Source organism: Desmodus rotundus, chromosome 10, assembly GCF_022682495.2.
Source record: "Desmodus rotundus isolate HL8 chromosome 10, HLdesRot8A.1, whole genome shotgun sequence".
Taxonomy (NCBI): Eukaryota; Metazoa; Chordata; class Mammalia; order Chiroptera; family Phyllostomidae; genus Desmodus; species Desmodus rotundus.
In genome coordinates, this window is record NC_071396.1 from 32,009,896 (window position 1) to 32,029,131 (window position 19,236).

Below are 19,236 nucleotides of genomic sequence, written 5' to 3' on the forward strand. Positions count from 1 at the left end.
TTAATGGAGACCTATATTTCCAAAAGAGTTAAACATTGCGATCTGAAAATGGGCTCTTTAAAAATGAAGTTTGCAACAGGAATGTTTGTCATCCTGAGTACAAGTAGAAAAATGAATCTAGAGCTCAGCTGACGATCAGCCTGGTGCCCTCCACTGTTGGATCTTGAAAGTGCAGATTAATTTTGAATGGCATTGTGTCCCATGGAGTCCCAAGAATCCCCGAGGATCCCAGGAAATCCAAAAGGAAGGAGAAGGATGCTGAACAGGCTAGTCTTTGGTCTCATCACATTCAGTCACAGAAGCTACATTGTTACATATTTTTTTCAATTTGGGACACTGCTAACCTCACTTGTTAATACAGTTATTTTAATGCTTCACAAATAAAGGCTGAAAAATTATAGTACTAGAGTGTAAACACATGAGACCTAAGAAACTGCTTGTCCATTTATGTCATCAGATTTTACAATTTGGGCAGTATTTCCTCATAAAAAACATATCAGTACTTGGGCTAGCCCCAAATAACTAATCTGTGGGGGAATTGAACATCTCTTTTCATTAAAAAACATGCAACAGGAAACTGTTTATATGCCCAGGTTTCATGGATTTGTAGTCAAACAGCCAGGCTTGGGAACGCATTTGCAATACTGCATTTACTGCTTGTAATCAGTGGGTCTTCGATCCCACTGCAGGGCGGCCCTGGTGGAGGCGGCACCCTGAAAGCAGTTCTGACGTCCGTGCTGTGGCTACTCGTGGAATGTCTCCACCAGTCCTTCACTGACACAGGGAGAGGCAGAACATTCAGTGGTCTGTTGAGAACTCCCTGGTGACACTGCTCGAGGCACTTTCATTCTCGTCACCAATAAGTCAGGCCCGTGCAGGTGATGGTGACCGTGTCTGTAAGGGGACAGGCTTGTTCTCCTGATCTCTAGGGTCATTTCCACATTTGTACATTTATGACCAGATGACTGACCTTCAACTTCTAATGGGGTGTGCCCCCTAACCTCTCACAGTGTGCTCCTTCTCTGTGAAGTAGGCATGGAAATACCCTTCTTAGTAGATCTGTAGGATTAAATGGGGTCATGTTTGTCTAGCATAGTCCCCAACACTTAGTAAGGCTCAAAAAATGTCTTTCCTGTGATTAGCTTGAACCATATGAAATTGCTGTTTTTTTGTTTATCAGACATGACTGAATGTTGGCAATTTCGTGTGGTTCAAGCTAATAGTTTTTCTTACAGAGTAAAATATTTGAAATGTAACTTTCTACATTAAACTTCAGTGTCTGGGAAGGGTACCGCGTAGGGGAAACAGTAAGAGCAAAAGGTCCAAAGGCACAAGCTATCTCTAAGGCCTATTTTCCCCATAATCTCAGCCCGCTTCCTAGCGATATTTCCGTGTGCATGTAGGGCTGAGCCATCCCTGGAACCGTGTAAGAGACCCAGGTCCTTGCTCATCCTCTCCTAGTTCAGAAGCTGGCTGTGCTTCAAAGAAGACAGTTAGGGGTGGTAGCCAGTGCCATAGGCTTGCTCCTTTCTGAAACAAGCATCAGGAACCTCTGGGGTGTGCAGAGCCACCATCTTCACCATACGGACTGAGGAGTCTCATTTTCCTAGTAAAGTCGAGGGACAGGGTCACACAGAAGTCACTGGGGTTTAGTGACCAGCAGAGAGTGAATCATTTAAACTTTATTTTCTTCCTGATGGTAAAAGTTATACCTTTTTATTGTGGGAAATATCAAACAGCACAAGAAAGAAAATAAAAAGAATGGTATAAAGAGCCTTTCAGGCTCACCCTCTCCCCAAAGGAGCAGGATCTAAGTGGCATGGAATTCTTAAGTAAGTCGCTTTTCTGTTTACTACTGCTGCAGAGCCACCCTGAAACTTGGGGCATAAACTAACCGTTTCCTCTGTTCACAGGTCCTGGGGGTCAGAAATTCAGACTGTGCACAGTCGTGACAATGTCTCTGCTCCTTGATGTCTGGGCATCAGCTGGGAAGCCTGAAAGCTGGGGATGACTTGACTGCAGGAGCTGGAATCATCTGGAAGCATCTTCACTCCCATGTCTGGCAGGTGACTGGATGATGACTGGACCTGTCCAACAATGGCTGCTCCACGTGGTCTCTCTGAGTAGACTAGCTTGGGCTTCTTCACAGCACAGACACTGGCTTCCAAAGTGAGTATCTGAAGAAATAGGAGGTACAAGCCGCTGGTGTCTTAAGAGCCTGGGCATAGCCACAGTGTCATTCCTTCTGTAATCTATTGGTCAGGGACTAACAGAGTCCAGATTCAACCTTGACCCCACCTCTTGATTGGAAGAAAGGTAAAAAGTTTATGTGGCTCTGTTTGAAAGTCTTCAGAGTGCCTCCCTGGATGACAGTGGCTCACTCAGGGCCTGGACTCAGACTGCCTGGGTCCATGTCTCACTTCGATGTGTGCTGGCCAGGTGACCTTAGGCAAGTTCATTGTGGTAGAAACTATTGTTGCTTGCCAGTGTCTATCTCCATTACTCTCTTCTTCCTGATATCACCAGTATTTTCCAGCCCCTTGCATTCAGAGCAAAGAGACTAAACTAACAGAGTAGGAGCGGAAGCACCACATGTCACCTTGGGTTGAACTAAGAGTCATGGATATATACTCACCCTCTCCTCCTCACCTGCTAGCTTAGCTGCAGAGGGTCCAGTGGACTGCAGCATGGGAGGTGGTGGAGTCACAATACAGAAGGAGCCTGGGTCCCTGAATGACTTCTGGAGTGAGTCCATTCTCTCACGCCCTCTGCCAATGAGGACGTGGAGGACAGGTGGGCCTTTACCACGTTGTGTCACTGAGATTTTGGTGGTGTTTGTGATAGCAGTTAACTTACCCTGCCTAGTACATTACCCAACCTCTCTGAACTTTCCTTACCTATAAAGGGGTATGTCAGCTATAGCTACCCGGGGGTCCCCTGTGAATTAAGTAAAATAGTTTAATGTACAGTACTTGGCACATAGTAAGCGCTCATTGGACATTAGCTATTGTTATTAGTGAATGTGACTGCCAGTTAGAAGAAGGGACAGGTTTGTGTCTGAGAGGATGGTGGTCTAGGAGGAGTGTTAACTGTAGGATTGTCATTGTCATTACCATCATGAAGATGACACCTGCCATTTATTGCACACCTGGTTGGGCTGCACTCTATCCCCAGGTGCATCACTTGTGCTCATTTCAGCCCCCTGGGGCAGGTATCATTAACCTCGATGTCAGGATAAGGACCCAGGAGCCCAGAGGTGCTGCTGAAGCTGCACAGATCACACAGGCAGGTTTCAACCCTGGGCCCTCTGACCTTGAAGCCTACTCCTTTACTTCAGAAATGACACCGTGTGTATTTTGGGGAAATGTGGTATGTATTGAAAGAAAAATTTTTTAAAAATGAGGCCTCCACCTACTTTCCTTCTCGCTAGGGAAGTATTGTTTTCCTTCTGAGACTTGCTCTACTTCACCTTGTAAGGCTTGGCTTTTATAAATTAATCCTTTGGCATGGAGATCAGCTGCAGATGTGAAAGACCCAGCTTCCTTTCCTTTCCCAGGGTCCTGTTGCTCCTGTTTTGTTTGAACTCCCTCTGGCTCTATGTGGAGCAGGTCAGAGGAAAACGGGACTGGATTTCCAGAACAATGGCCATGTCTGAGTCCTGAGAGTCTCCCTTCAGCTCAAGGCCTCCGGTGGGGAGAGCAGCTATTTTAAAGCCTTCTCAGTGATTCACATAACCTGAGGTGTAGCTTGCCAGGGGCAACTTCCATTTCTTCATTTCTGTGTGGGGTGAGGGAAGACTTGTTTGCGATTCCACAAGAACAAGAAAGGCTCAATGAAAACTTCTGAGGTGCTGGTGCTTAAAATCCTGATACTAGATTTACTAAATTAACCAAATGATTGGTTTTTCTTCACAATTATGTGTAATTTATTTCCTCTTTTTCCCCTTTGAGATCACAGTTTTGGCTTTAGCAACATAACCGACCCCGTAGACCGGTAGATCCAAAGGTATAGACTTGGTCATTAGCAACATGGAGTGTTGCTGGACTGCGTGTGCGTTTATATCAACAAGACAATTCAACTTGCAGCTGTCTATGTCATGCCCACTTGCTACATGTTAAGACAGGTTTATAATATGTCATAGTTACACTGTTCCTCTTCTGGGCCTGATAAAACTTTAAACACAAAACATGTCTTCCCTTTTATCTCACAGGTAGTTTCTCTGTCAGAGACAATGCTAAATGCAAGATGAATAAAACCAACTTCTACACTTAAGGTTATTTTTGAAACATTTATGAATATGTTCAGGAAAAAGCCTGGACTCCTCGCTGCTGGAGCAATGGGTTAAGTTGCTTTTCTTCTAGAATATTATTATTATTATTATTATTATTATTATTATTGAAGTATTATTATATTAGAGAATTTTGCAGAAATTCTTGTACACTAAATCTTCAAAAACTGTTGTTCTTGAAAACTTTGTGGCTCTTTCCAGAATAACACGAGATGGTGCTAGAGAGCCAAAGTGGAGATGGATTTGCTTCCAGGCAGCCTGAGTGGAAGGGGTGGCCTTTTACAATACATTCTCTGAAGCAGTACAAGAGAGTTCCAATACTTGTGATTTTCTGTTATTTTCTTTTTCTTTTTTTAAATAGCCATCCTAATGGGAGTAAAGTGGTCTCTTACTGTGGTTCTGATTTGCATTTCCTTGAGCAATGGGTTTTACTTATTTGTTGAGCCCCAGAGCATTCTGTTGACAGCTTGTGCAGCACGGCCTGGTGGTTAGGGGCTTGGGGCCTGGTGTGTGCAGCCTGAGGGGGGTTCCCGGCGTCCTCATATACGAGCCATGGTGAGTCACAGCCACCCCGAGCCTCAGAGCCCTTACCCGTTGGATGATAACTCCTGCACATAGGCAGTTAGCCAGGGAGGTGCTTAGGTTGATGTGGCCATGGAGGGCCTTTAGTCTACTTCCTGAATACCAGCTTTTGTCCAGATTGCTGACATCCTCTCCCCACATGGGACATCTTTAGCAAACAGGAGCCCAGGGTCCCTCTCAGTGCCAAAGTCTAAGCCAATCCACAGGGGTCAGTCGGAACAGACCAGTGTCACCAATATCACCCTGGGTCCTTGGGAGCCATTCATGGCCTGCACTCATTCTTCCAGAGAATGATAGCCATGCCGCGGTTCCTGCCTGTTAGGGAGCCCCGATTAGGACACCTGGATGACACTGGAGCATCCATCTGCCCAGCTCAGCTTCCTCTTTGAAAGATAGGAGCCAGTGGGCCCAGAAAGAGGCAAGAGGTAACGTCAGTGTTACTCAAGACATGGAGCGATGCTTGGAGGAAATGGGTTGTCTTGAACCTCATTAAGTGTGTAAGTGTGTTCATCCTTTGCAATTTGAACAGAGCAAGGAGTATTTTGAAAAAGTGCTGCAAGTTCACCGAGAAGCCAGGAAGCTTGGGAGGAAAGTGCAGCCAGGGCAGGACCTGGGTCCCTTTTCCTTCCAAGGAGCCAGTGATAACTTCGCAGGATGATTGCTTTTTGGATCTGCGCCCCGAGGTTTGTTTACTGTGCAGGAACAGTCCATGGAGGAAGAGATAGCATCTGTACAGGGCAATCAGAGAGCAGCAGAAAGAGGCTGGCTCACAGAGGACGCTCGAGCTGGGGAGGGCCAGGCTGATGGGGCAGGAGCCCATTAGGGAAGGGGCAGGCTGGCCCAGAAGGAAGGACAGAGACCAGGGCTAATGGTCAGATGTTGGACGGTACCAGGAACTGCCTGAAGTGGTGATGTTGCAAAGAAATTCTTCCTGGGGGTGAGAGCTACAGTAGAAGGCTCCTCAGCCATTGAGAAGAGCTGAGGAGTGGGGCCTGGGAGACCCTTTCTGGAGAGACAACATTTCCACCTCTTCTTTCCGTTCAGGAAGATATTCAACCCCACATTTTCCCCAGGCCAACGCTCACCGCTTAGCAGAGAACGTGAAAAGCATCCATAAAAGGGACATCGCAGATTTTGTTGGCCATGAAACTCAAAGATGAATTTTCCTGTCACATTTTTTATGAATATGGGTTTTAAGGCCTTCCTAACGCCGGCTGGCCCTCTCCAGATCCCATGAACTTCCTCCTCAGGTGACGACTGGGGGTGGTAACTCAGGCAGGAGGAGACCTCGGATGATGCACGGTGCCTTACGCATGGAGCTGATGGAGGTGATTATCTTTTTGGGTTTTTTCATGGGCAGCAGAGGGAAGATTTTGCTGTCTTCTTTGAGCTTCTTAGTCCATAGATGGGATCAGGCCCTCTGTGGGGAACTTGGGAGGATCCCGAGCAGGCAGATGTATGGCCCCCAACAGTATCCGAAGACCCTGAGGGTTAGTAAGAACAGATACAATTAACATATGGATTTTAAAATTGGTTTCATTTTCTTTTGGTTTAATTATTTGAATAGATAATACAGTCACCGCGTGGAGAAATAAGCAGCAAGAAGTTACCCTGACTGCTCAGTACCTGTCACCTCCTCCCATAGGTGAGTACTGTGTAACACACACGTCCACGGTTTCTGATGCATACACAAGCACATCCAGAGACACATTCTTATGCCCACCTTGTTTTTAAAGGTAAAACTAGTATATTCTGTCCTGACCAGCATGGCTCAGTTGGTTAAGCGTCGTCCCGCAAAGCAAAAGGTCGCTGGTTCAATTCCCAGTCAGGGCACATGCCGTGGTTGAGGGTCTGATCCCTGCTTGGGGTGCTGTGTAAGAGGCAACTGATGGATGATTCTTCTCTCCCCCTCTTTCTCCCTCCATTCCCTTCTCTCTAAAAATAAGTAAATAGACTCTTTAAAAAAAAAACAAATAGTGCTCGCTTCAGCAGCACATATGCTAGAATTGGAACAATACAGAGAAGATTAGCATGGCCCCTGCGCAAGGATGACACGCAGGTTCGTGAAGCGTTCCATATTTTTGATGGGGAGAAAAGGCACACAACTGTAATTGAATAACAATAAAAAATTAAAATAAAAAAAATTAAAGGTAAAAATGGTGTTGTATTTTATAGTACTGTTTTATATCTTGCTTTTTCCAGTTAGTATATCTGGGAATGTGGATTTTGAAGGAACCTCTGTGGAAGGAAGGGAGTAGGATGCACAGAACTGTAGATTGCTAGAGCTGGACAAAGCCTTCGGGGTTGTTCGCCCCAGGCTGTTGAGTTTACAGATTGGGCAGCAGAACTTGAGCACGTTTGAGGCTTTACTCAAGGTTATCCAGTGGCCTCCAACACTTAAAAATAATTCTTTAATTTACAAAAGCAAAGTTTCTTTTGTTAAGTGGGGCACTTAAATGAACACAAGCCTTAATTTGTAGCCTAATAATAACCCAAAAGTTTTCTACTGCCATAAATTACATAAACCTCATTAAGGAATGGGGCCTTTGTTGCAAGAAGCCGCAAGTCATGGCCTGTTTTCCTCCTGCTTAGAAGGACAGCAGCAATCATAGCTCGTGGCTAAGGCAGTGGTTTTCTGTGCCTTCTCTGTGCTTGTGAGAGATAAGAGTCATCAGTGAGAAACTAAAGATCCCAAACTTAATTAGAGTTCACTTCTGCCTTTCCTGGAAGAGGTGACGAGGTCTTTTTTATTTTTCTCCCCCTAACCTGTGATGGTGAATTCAAGCCAGCTCTGGAGCAAGGGGCGGATTTGCAAAAGTTGGGCAGACTAAACCCTATGCACTTTGGGGAAATGACTTCTCCAGGGAGTGTGCACCCTGCTAAGGGCACAGGGCCCCAGACAGGGGGCCTGCACTTGTAGGCTTTGGAAACCCACTTCTCCTGGCATTGGCCTTGTTTTCTGGTTGGAGAAAGCATGACCTGAAAAAGATCTGCTCAGTCACATTCTGTTCACCTGGCTTGGCCTCAGAGTTGGATTACTCTTCCCTTTGTCATCTTGGACCTTTGTTGATAAACAGAGGCCTGGCCTTTCCCTGTTTGGATGGGCAGTCCTTTCTTGACAGATGCTATTCTAGATCTGCACAATGTATATAAAGTCTCTAGCTTGGTGCCTGGCACACAGAAGTGTCCAATTGCTTAGTTTAAGTTCCCCCAGAAACAAATCTTAAGACGCACTGGAAGGAGGTGGGGGAAGTGAGACACGAGCAGGCAGGAAACCAAGAAAAGGATGTTATGGAGCCAGCTCCCACCCTGGGCAGCTGGAGCTCGATCCTGTGGGAAACGTGGGCAGTGATAGAGAATGATCCCATTTGAGAGGGGAGGGAGCTGGAGTATTAATACTGCAATTGTCAGTGGTTGGCTGAGAGCTGGTGGGTGGTGATTCCTTAAGTGCCCGGACATCTTATGCAGCTTTGAGAGAGCCGTCAGGCACAGATGGCACTGGCAGTTGGCAGTCGGCCAGAGCACTGGCCCACAGGTACAGGCCCACCACATCATTATTGTTATTCTTTCCCTCTCTCCCCTCTGCCTGGGTATTACAGTTTGTCTTACAAACTGCCAACCCATTTCTAGCTACCAGCTCTCAACTGAGATTCTGTTCCAAGCTCCGTATCTTCCCTTAATTTGCCTCAGATGCCACCACACCCTGGCTGTGACATTTAGTTTTCTTTAAATTTCTTGCAGAAATAAGCTAGAATGTAAAACTGGCTGCTGTGGATCTGGCACACTCTGCCCACTAGGATGTAGTCTGGGAGCAGATTGCATTGATGCTTTAGAAACTGGCCTTCTAGGAGTTCCCCAGAAGGAAGTACACAGCTTGCCCAGGGCTATGCAGCTTGTGCAGTGTCCTGTCTGGCTGCACAGCCTGGGCCGTTTTACTAGTGTCTGCTTTGAGGTGGCCTGTAGGCCATGGTTCTGTGTACCTGGCCTTCTTTGGGCCTTGGGGATATCTCTTATGAGCTACTCTCTTGGGGAACTCCTGAACCTCCCTCCTTGGCTCTAAAGGGCTGAGGGTTGGGTGTCTCAGGAGCACAGTGGGGGTGGGCACCTCTCCCATGAGGTCCTTGACAATCAGAGATTGAGAGCCCTGCAGTTGGCCTGCAGTGGGTGAGGGATGAAGGGGGCCCTGGGTCGTTCTCTGAGCAGTGTGCTTTCACTGTGTTGCGGTTTGGTGAAACAGGCATGCCCACCCACTGCTGGGTGAGTGCAAATTGAGGGCATCTCAGTGGTGGACAATATGGTTATTATCTATGAAAATTATAGATGCACAAGGCCGTGTACCCAGTAATTCCACTTCTGGGAGGTTATCGTGCAGACACAGTCGCATGCGTGTGAAACAGCTTGCCTGTTTAGTGGGGCCCTACAGCATTGTTTGTGCTAGTTTGGAAGTTGACTGAGTGACCATCGGTGGGAGACTGGCTACAGCAGGAGTTGGACATCCATGCTGTGAAGGGCCATGCAGGCACGGGAAAACGAGGCAGCTCCATGTGCGTTTATTTGTTCGAGAAAGACCCCGTAGAGCAGAACAGTTCATCGTGCCATAACTTGTGTAGGGAAAGACAATGTGGGTGTATGGGATGACTTATGCGTGTTTCTGGCAGGAGACCCAAGAAATGGGAGACCCAACATCGATTGCCTCTGGGAGGGAAGCTGGGAGGCTGGGAAGAGGGGCGTAGAGGGGACTTTTCCCATATGCCCTTCGGTATGTTTTGAATGTCAGATGACGTGGGTGTATTGAGTAGCTACTCAAAAATAAATAAAATTTGAAAGTCTGCGTGTTCTTTTCATTATATTACATTTTACTTTGAAATCTCAGTTTCCTTATTTGTAAAATGAGGAAAAGAATATTTATTTCAGAAAGTGATGACCCCTATGTTTGTTTATAGCACTTACCGCCGTCCCTACAGGTTTAGTTTTAGGAACAGTTGGCTTGATCGGCCTGCTGCTGGAGGAGAGAATGGTGTGGTCAGTTCCTGGGGGTCACTTGCTCACCACTGTATCTCTGGGACCTGCAGTTGGTGGGTGCTAAACAAAAATTTTTTTTGGAGTGAATAAAAAAATGAGAGTATTTTGTTAATTATAACATGCTCTTTATGTCTTTGTTTTATTATTTATAGCATTCAGTTGCAAGAGACAGTGGTGCATAGAGGCTTAGATAGTCTAGGTTCAAATACCAGCTCTGCCACATGTTAGCTGTGTGACCATGGGCAAGTCACTTAACCTCTCTGTGCTCCAGTCTCCTTATTAGCAAATTGGAAGCTGTAAAAGTACCCTACCACATAGGATTGCTTTTGGGATACAAAGATTTCATGCATCTAAAGGACTTAGAACAGTACCTGACACGCAGTGAGCGTGAGGTATGATTACTTGCCATGACTTTGGTACTTTTCCTGTTATAAACCTTCCTCTCTACAATTCTGGCAAAACTTCTTTCAGAATTTGGGAAGACCTTTACAAGTAGTGATACTTCTTTGCTAGTTTTCTCTTTGAAATTTTCCTTTTTTGGGACATTAAGGGGGCTTGTTCTCTGAAGGGTCTGTCTTATTTTTCCAGAGAAGATCATTCCAGGAACAGAGGCTTTCTAATTGAGAGGACAGTCGCCCTGGCCCCGGGGGGGGGGGGGGGGGGGGGGGTGTTGGGTAGGGGTTGTAGGCGGGGATCTTGTATTCTTTCCTTTCTGGGCACTTGGAGTGTTCACATGCTCCTGTAGTCCCCGGTCCCTGAAAGAAACCCCTTAACTCCTTGCTGACCTTCCCTGTGAAGCCCCGCCCTTATCGTTTCCCCCAGGTACAGGCCTATTCAGCCTGTCCTGCTGTGGGCCTGAGGGAGAGGAAGCTGGAGAGCAGCAGGGAGCCTTGGAAACCCTTTGCTTTCTGTTTGAGCTGGTGTGGAGAGAGACAGTTTTGCTGCCAGCTTACTGCAAGTTGTGGCTTGAGTGGCCTTGATGGAGACACACAAAGGAGACAGACAACTGGGTCCTGAAATGCTCTGCACAGCTCCTTGTGAGGTGGGGCTGGATCCGTGGAGATCTGGCTGAGCTGATCAAAGTGCATTGGGAGAGGCTTTGAGGACATTTCCTCAGCATCCGTCTGCATTCTGATGGCCCCCCTGTCCTCGTCGTTAGCCTCTTGAGTTTCTGAGTGCTCACCCTTCTCTGACAGGTCAGGGGACGCAGCAGCTGCCTGCTGGCCTCGCTCTCCTGAGCAGTTTTCATCTCAAGGACTGCATTGCAGTCATCACGCTTCAGGGTGCTGCTGGCAAGTTCTCTTGCCGCTGGGAGTCTGGGTACTGGTGGGAGATGGTTTCCGCAGAGTGCTTTGTGCCCCTTTGAAGTGTCTCCTTGAAAAGGCGCAGCTACCTAGGGTCAGCTCATTGGAGCTTGAGCAGGTGGCAGTGACAAACTCAGAAGACAACAGGAGCTCCGCACACCACTGCCCAGGCTTGGAGGCTGAAATGAATCTGCTTTCTTTTCAGGAATCTCTACGTATATTTGCTTTTCATCTTGTTTCCTGACACAGGATAACATCTTTTCACAGTAAGGTGAAACCTCAGTGTTCACTCCCCCTCCCCATACCCCATGTTGCTCAGCCATACGGAAACAGTAATAAACAAAATCACCAGAGTGTTTCAAACACTGAAGACAGGACAGTGAGTTGGCAGCAGCCTGAAGGGGCGAGAAGAAACCCAACCTCTTCAAATCCTAGGATTTAGCTGCTTATCTGGTGGATCCTGGGGGCAGGATGGAGAAAGAGCTGAAATGTCTGATGGTGGCTTTTTCTCTGTTTTAAAGTCCCCATGCCCCAGAGCTCATAGAAAACAAAGGAAAAACTTCCAGAACTTGATCTTTCAAAATAGGAAAAAGCTAAAACAAACAAACAAGCAAATATACCTTCCAGTCTCCTCTCTTCACACCCCACCTCCTAAAAGCAAAACACGAAGTAAAGGCCACAAATTGGTAGATTGCAGGCTGTATGGGGCTTGTTGATGTGTTTTATTTGGCCCACACAGTATTTTTTTTCTTAAACTGGAGCCAACAATGGGAGATTTCAAATAATCCAGAAAATCTGGAGATTCTGAGTATATATGCTGTTGCACAACCAGATGGAGCTGGGAAATGGCAAGGGTTCATCAGCTTCCTACCATCTCACTGTCGTCTTAGTTGGTCCCCAAGTTTGCCATCTTTGTTGTAAAAGAGCTGGCAACTAGCTGTTGTCACAGTGTTTTTCTGAATTAAGCTTTCTGGAGCAGTGAGGTGTGGTTCTAGTATCCTTAGATTCTTCTCCAGATTTGTCTCCCCAACTCAACTCCTTGACTGGTTTTATTAACCCTCTTTCCGTATTCATGTTAAGCCTGGAAGGCAAGCTTCCATTTGAGTCTCTCTGCCAGCACCCTGGTTAAAGAACTTTGATATTTGATTTTAAATTATGAGGCTTTGCCAATTTATGAATGTTAGTGAGAAAGTGAGGAAGTGTAAGTGTGTAGGTGTGTAAACTACAGCATTTTCCCTCAGTTTGTAATTGAAGTCTCAGGTTTGTTCTGTAGCCTTGGACCACATCAGCTTAGTAATTTTTAAATAATTATATTTTAATTGTAGTTAGCTTACAGTATTATATTAGTTTTAGGTGTACAACATAGTGATGAAATATATCTATACCTTACAAAGTGGTCGTTGCAATAGTAATTTTTTCAAGGAATTTGTCTTACGTCATCTAAGTTGTATTTTTTGGTAGAAAATTGCTTATGAAGTATCTTTTACTGTTTGCAGGACCTGTACTCACATCCTTCTCTCATTTTTGATACTGGAATTTGTGTCTTCTTTCTTTTTAAATGTACTGTTTCTTAACATAACTACTCTTTGGCTCTGTCCTTGCATCCACGCAGACTACCTGTACCATCTTAGATTCCCTCTACTTTTCTTTTGTTAAGGAACCAGTCATATCCTGGACCATATTGCAGACACCACTGGGCCAACCAGTCACCTGCCCTGCCCCACCACGCAGCCTGGTCAAGCAGGCCTATGCCTGGAGTTTCTGGTTCTTCCTGTCATTTCTAGACTTGAGTAAACAGGAGGATTCTTTGTGGGTATTGGCATTTAAGTGCATGTAGAATTTAGGCCTCCCAAAGTGGAGGGAAAAGTTACTCCATACAGAGGTGAATGCTAGATAGTTATGTGGTTACTTAGTTGTACTATCTCACATTGTTCTGTGTAATTTCCTCACAAGATTGTTAAAGGTTTGAAGGCAGAAAGAAGGCTTAGATTGGCTTTTTCTCAATGTCTTCAGCATGGTGATGGACATGCAGAATATGCTATGGAGACATGTGCGTGATTGACTGGGCTTTTCTTTATTCAGATGGTAAAATGTCCTTCCCTCTGCTTACAGTTGACCTTAACTTTGACCCGTTAGAGCCAGGAACACTGCTAATTGATTGCTTTTCACTCCTGTGAGATGGACCAGGAGCATTTAGCTAATATAAACCAGTGTTGAATTCTGCTTCTTTTCACCTTCAGCTGCTCAGCAGCTGTCAGGTGCCACTGACTTCAAGTCATTTGCTGAGTGTCAAATTTATTGGGTGAGTCATTGGCAGCCTGTGCCCCAGTGAACCAGTCACCTGGAATGTGATTTTGAATTAAATCTCATGTATTGCTTGGAAGAATTGTGGCAGATACAGCCATAGAGGCAGAGAGGGGGCAATGGTAGAGGTTGGCTTCTGGTGCTGGTGGTGGGCATGAAATGGAAATCCTTCCAGCGAGGTGGGAGAGCAAAGCTGAGAATGTAAATATTTCACTTTGATGCTCACCTAAGGTCAAGCTGCAACTGGGAGCTCTCGAATTCTGGGGATGAGCTAGCAGGTGGTATGCTTTTTAGTGCTGATATGTTCAATTTGGAAGAAGGGAGATGGAAACCAACTCAGAATTGCCATTCAGGCAGACCCGAACCCTCCAGAAAGCACCCTTGCAGTGCACCCTTTGGCCCTTTTGCTTTGGGACTCTGCACTAAAGTAATAAAAATTCCTCCCAGAATTCAGACATTTCACTTATTAGAGATTCATTTTTTAAGAATTGCCTTCTCTGAGTATCTGAGTGGGGTACCAGCCTGCAGTGGTTGAGAATTCCCCAGTTGTTGCCCTGCAGACGAAGGGTAACGCTTGATGTTGACAACGGCTAGAGTAGGAATAACTGTTTGGAAAGACCCAGTGTAGCAATTAAGAGCTGAAGAGCAACTAAGCTAGTATCCTAAGGCAAAGGTTCTCAACCTGGTTGCCTGTTAGAATCACCAGGGGAGCCCTGTAAGGAGCTGGTGCACAGATCTATCTCTGGAGGTTTGAATTAATTGGTGTGGGATTGGGTATCTGTCTTTGTAAAAGTTCCCTGGGGGATCCTAATGTGTCGCCAAGGTGGCCGACCACTGATTTAAGGGAAGCTTTCTCTGCAGCATAACTACGTTGAAGGCCACATGCATTAATTTATTTCATGGGGGAAGGGAAGCAATCCTTACTGAATTCACTGTGCTAACTCTTAAAAGGATAATAAGTAGTAGTAACATTAACATTTATTAAAAGCTTATTATATGCCAGGTGCTATGTGAGCCACTTTACATCCATTTAATTTTCACAATGTATCTATGAAGTGGATATTACCTCCATTTTACAAATGAGGAAACAGAGGCTCAGCGAGACCAAGAAATTTGCCTGAAATTCAGGGACAAACAAATACATATATAAATGCATGTAATACCTGGCCCAGGGTCATGCAGGAAGGGGCACAGGATATGAACCATGACCTTCAGCTCTTTCACTGCAATTCATTGCTCTCTCGATGAACACATTTAGCAAATATTTATTGAAAATGGACAAGATATGTGTCTGATATTAGGTTGGATGTAGGGAATGTGAACACGAGCAAGACGAAACTTACACCCTCCAGTGTTGTCAGAGAGACAGTGAATTCCACAACAGTGTGATCCCCTGGGCCCTCTGGTTTTAGCAGTAAAAGTCCCTCATTCTGGGCAGTGCTTCAGTTCTGGGTGAACTGGGACAGCTGGTCAGCCGTGCTGTCGTGGAGGGGTGTGTGTGGGCTAGGCTGAAAAGAGCATTCTGGTTACGGTAGTAGGGTGGGAATTCACTTGAGGGGAGGAGTTTGGAGTCTAAGGGAACAGTTGGGAGGATGTTTACAGGTGAGACATGAGGACAGGAAAGAATGATAACATCAATAATATTTGATGCCTGTGGATTACTTGATATGTACCAGGCACTGTGATGGCTCTTTATACATGTATTATCTAATTTAATCCTAACAGTGAGCTCTTGACTTGGAAGCAATTTTATGCCCATATTGTACATGGTGGAAATTCAGACTTAGGTTAATTTAGTTTAAAAATTCACACAGTAATTGGCTGGGCCAAAATTCAAACTCTTGCCTTCTGACTTTAAATACGTATGCTTAACCACTGCATTACTTGGCATAAACTGAGGCAGTGCGTATTTGTTTGTTCAGTTGAGAACATTTGCTAAGCACTCACTGTGCTAGGCCCCTTTCTGGCTGACAAGGACACAGTGATGAACAAAGCAGATGAAACTACTGACTTGATGGATATTACATGTGTGTCTGTGTGTGTGTGTTGGGAAGATAGATAAGTGAATGAGTGTGGATTGCTTTGCCCTCTATTCCAAGGGAGAAGAGAGAAGACTTGGTGATGTGGGAGGGAGGAGGGGGAGGAGTATGGAAGACCCCCAGGTTGCTGGCTCTGCCAGCTGATGTGCGGTGGTCAGCAGAGACAGGGAGTGCAGGAGGCAGAGCAGGTTTAGGGGTAAGACAAGAGTCCTTTTTGGACATGTTGAGCTTGAGATTCCTGGAGACAGACACTCTTAAGGATGGTCAGGGGCAAATCAAGAAAGTCATTTAAAGCCAGGGCCATGGTTGAGGCCCCAGGGAAGGGGCAGAATGAGGAGAGGTCTCAGGTGGCAACCCTACAGACTGAGCTGAAGGCAGGGGAAGCAGCTCCAGAGAGGGAGACAGAGGTCAGGGGGAAGATGGAAAACCTGGAGGGGAGAAAGTCCAGTCTTTCCAGGGAGCAGAGAGTTCAAGGCAGGAAGCCACCTAGAAATTCCTGGAAGGAGCAGCTAGAGATAGTGGGGACCAGGTGGGATACACATAAAGTTGAGGGGACCTTTTTAAAGTTATGAGAGACCAGAGTGGGAAGTATCTAGTAGAGGATTGAAGAGACAGGAGAAAGTGGAGGCAATTTGTGGGACAAAGCCTTAGAGGAGACAGAGACAGGATCCGGAGTAAGGTGCAAGGAATGGTCTTGAGTGGAAGGAACATCCCTGAGATCAAAGGGGAGCTAGGGAGGGATGTGGAGATGGAAGGGTCTGAAGTGGGGCTAGGAGGCATCCACAGAGGGGTGAAGGTTTGGAATTCACACTGGGGAAAGAGAGAAGGTGCCACCTGGGGCCATCTCAGAACTTACCCTTCCTGTGTCTCAGTCCTTCAAACAGCTCTGCCTGGCAATTCAGACATGAATTTGTGCAAATGCAAAACCTAACAGCCTTCTCTGAGAGGCTGGTGACAGCAGTTGTGGGAATCACAGCAGGACAGGCATGGAGAGGGTGTCTCTGGACATGGGGTGACTCTTAGAAATACAAACACCCATGGACATACTCCAAGATGACAGCTGGTGTGTTTTCAACAGACAGGCTGGAGTCTGCCTCATAATTTCTATTTATTTTACAAACAGCCATAGGGGGTGAACTGCCCCTATCCTCACCCTCAGTTCTGCCCAGCTGGCCTTTGCCTCTCAAAAATCTTCCTTTTGAGAAGAAAAAGAATGACTGTGACTTTGATGTGTATTAGACAAAAAGGAGCTTGGCAGATGGGCCACCCTTAGCTCAGAGGTTGGGCCCTCCTCCCATGATGCACTTGGGGTTCTGTTAAAAGCCCATAGAAGTTGCTTTGTGGGTGGCACATTTTGCTGCAGTGTGATTGGCTGGGAGGGTTCCGTCAGCCAGTATTACCTCATCCCTGCTTGTTGGCGGGCTCTCCTAGGGGACACTTGAGAAACTTTGATAGAATTATTCCTCTTTGGCAACAGCCTGCTGTTTCCATGGTTGGACAGTGCTAACCAGATGTGAAGTGGGCCATCAAAGGAGAAGCCTGTCCTGGGAGAGAAGGTCCGTCACACACTCACGTGCAACCCTGGGCAAGTCAGATAACATCATGAGGTCGCCTGCTTCCTAATCACCGATGGGGAGCAGTCTGAGCCCCAGTTACCTTCTGCTCTTGTGAGAATGAATGTTAGAGAACTTGGCAAAATTTTTCATTCTTTTGGTGAATAACTCTCAAGTCGTTTGGAAGATATATTTCAGAAACAAATGAAATAATAAACAAGGCAGAACTTTAATGTTATTTTTGCTTAGGTTGAATAAACTATTGTTTGCCATTCTTAGAGATCTACTAATGTAAATAGTCTTCTCATCTGATATTGTCAGAATATCTTTTAGCTAATTTTTTGAAGAGGTTGTAAACTCACATGGTTCAATACTCCAAATATGTGAAAGTGTACAGTCACTATTTTATGCCCTTCCCCGTCCCAGCCATCCAGAACTCCTCCCCGTAGGTCAGGTGACCAACGGGGCCTGGTTTTCCTGGGATTTTCTGGTTTAGCACTAAAATTCCCATGTCCTGGGAAAAACCTTAGTCCTAGCAGACTGGTTGTTACCCCTGTGTTATCAGGAACCAACATTATGTTTGCTGTGCTTCCTTGTGGAGATAAGCTGACAGAAACAATTAGAGGGTCTTAAAAGTCATCACGGATAATGAAAGAAAGATCTCAAAAACACTAGTGCGTGATATCGGGGGGACAGGTGGGCCCATAATAACACTGAGGCCCAATGTTTTTAAGCCTTTCCAGGTCTGGAATTGCTATCCTTCTATAAAAGAAATCTCGCTGTCAGGCTTGGGGAAAGGTGACATAAATGTTAACTGTCTGTGGTCACATTTCCCACAGCCGTGGCTGATCAGACTCCATTATGCTTTTGTTTATTATTTATTTTTGTAGAGGTTTTTTTTTTTTAAAAAAAGCATTTGTGTACTGAGGGTTTGGATTTTGTAAATATGCTTATTTGCCAAGTAATCTTTTTAGAGTTCCCTCTGTGAATATAACTGATTTGGGAAAGCCCAGTTTCAGAGAAAGCATAACACTGCTCTTTATCAAGTGTGAACTGAGAAAGACATTGGGAGGCCTTTTCCAGGCTAAAAATAGACCTAGAACTCCGTGTATTTTAGCTTGGGGACTTTCACAAATTTTGTGGCACACCAGCACATTATTATTTTATGAATCAGGCATCAGTGTTCCTTTTAAATGTTCTAGCTTCAGGCTATTTTACTTCTGTGCAAAGAAAGATGAATTATTTATAAAAATAGGCATAAATATCATATAATAATACCCTCATTTCTAGCGGGGAGTAAAATGAGCGGCAGCTGGTACTCTGTCAGCTCCCCAGGAGAGCTGAGTGGGAGCAAGGTGAGGATGGGCTGCATCCTTTGGAAGGGACTGATGCTGAGATGCAGGATGTTCTCCTCAGAGCATGCGCAGGTCTCCCCTCTCTCACTCATGAAGATATAAGAATATCTTCTTATTCTCTTACTCTTTTTTATTCTTCTTCCCTCTTCCATCCACCCTCCCTCCCTCCCTCCTTCCCTTCCTTCCTTCTTTCTTTTTTTCTAACTTTTTAACTCCTTCCCTCCTTCCCTCTGTCTCTTCCTGGCGGACTTCAGAAAGCAGAGTAGGAGACCATTCCCAAACTGAAGTGTGGGCCGGTTTGATGGAACTATTTGTATACAAGTTACTTAACATGTCCAAGTCTCAGTTTCTTCACAGTGATAATTGCACTTTCTTCAGAGGTCTGTGTGGAGGACTAAATGGGACAAATATGTAAAGTGCCTGATACTGAGTGAACACTCAATAAATATTAGTTGTTATGAAAGCCTACGAGCTGGGGAACACGTGTGTGAGGTGTACCCATGGGCTGAGGAGGGACAGGAGCCCGAGGCTACATAACCTGAGCACGGAGAAGTTGGGTAAGGTGACCCACACTTCCTGGGACTAGCCTCATCTTCAGAAGGAAAGTCCTCCTCCTGGGAACCTCTCAGACTCAGGCACATTGGAGGGTTGGTCCCTTTCTTGAGTTAGGTTGGGTTGACTTCACCCTCATTAAGTCTTGCTTTCTTCTCAGCTGGAGACTGAATTTCAATTCAGTGATTCGGTTTAGACATTTACTCTTCCAACATTTGATGGCAGTGGCATCTACAG

General features: G+C 45.7%; 1 non-coding gene across 1 annotated transcript; it reads left to right on the forward strand.

Annotated features, from left to right (window-relative positions):
• The first annotated feature begins 6,846 nt into the window (after window positions 1-6,846).
• Window positions 6,847-6,953, forward strand: LOC112306161 (U6 spliceosomal RNA). Its single transcript, XR_002974904.1, has one exon. It is a non-coding gene; the product is annotated as a U6 spliceosomal RNA (small nuclear RNA).
• Window positions 6,954-19,236: the final 12,283 nt, after the last annotated feature.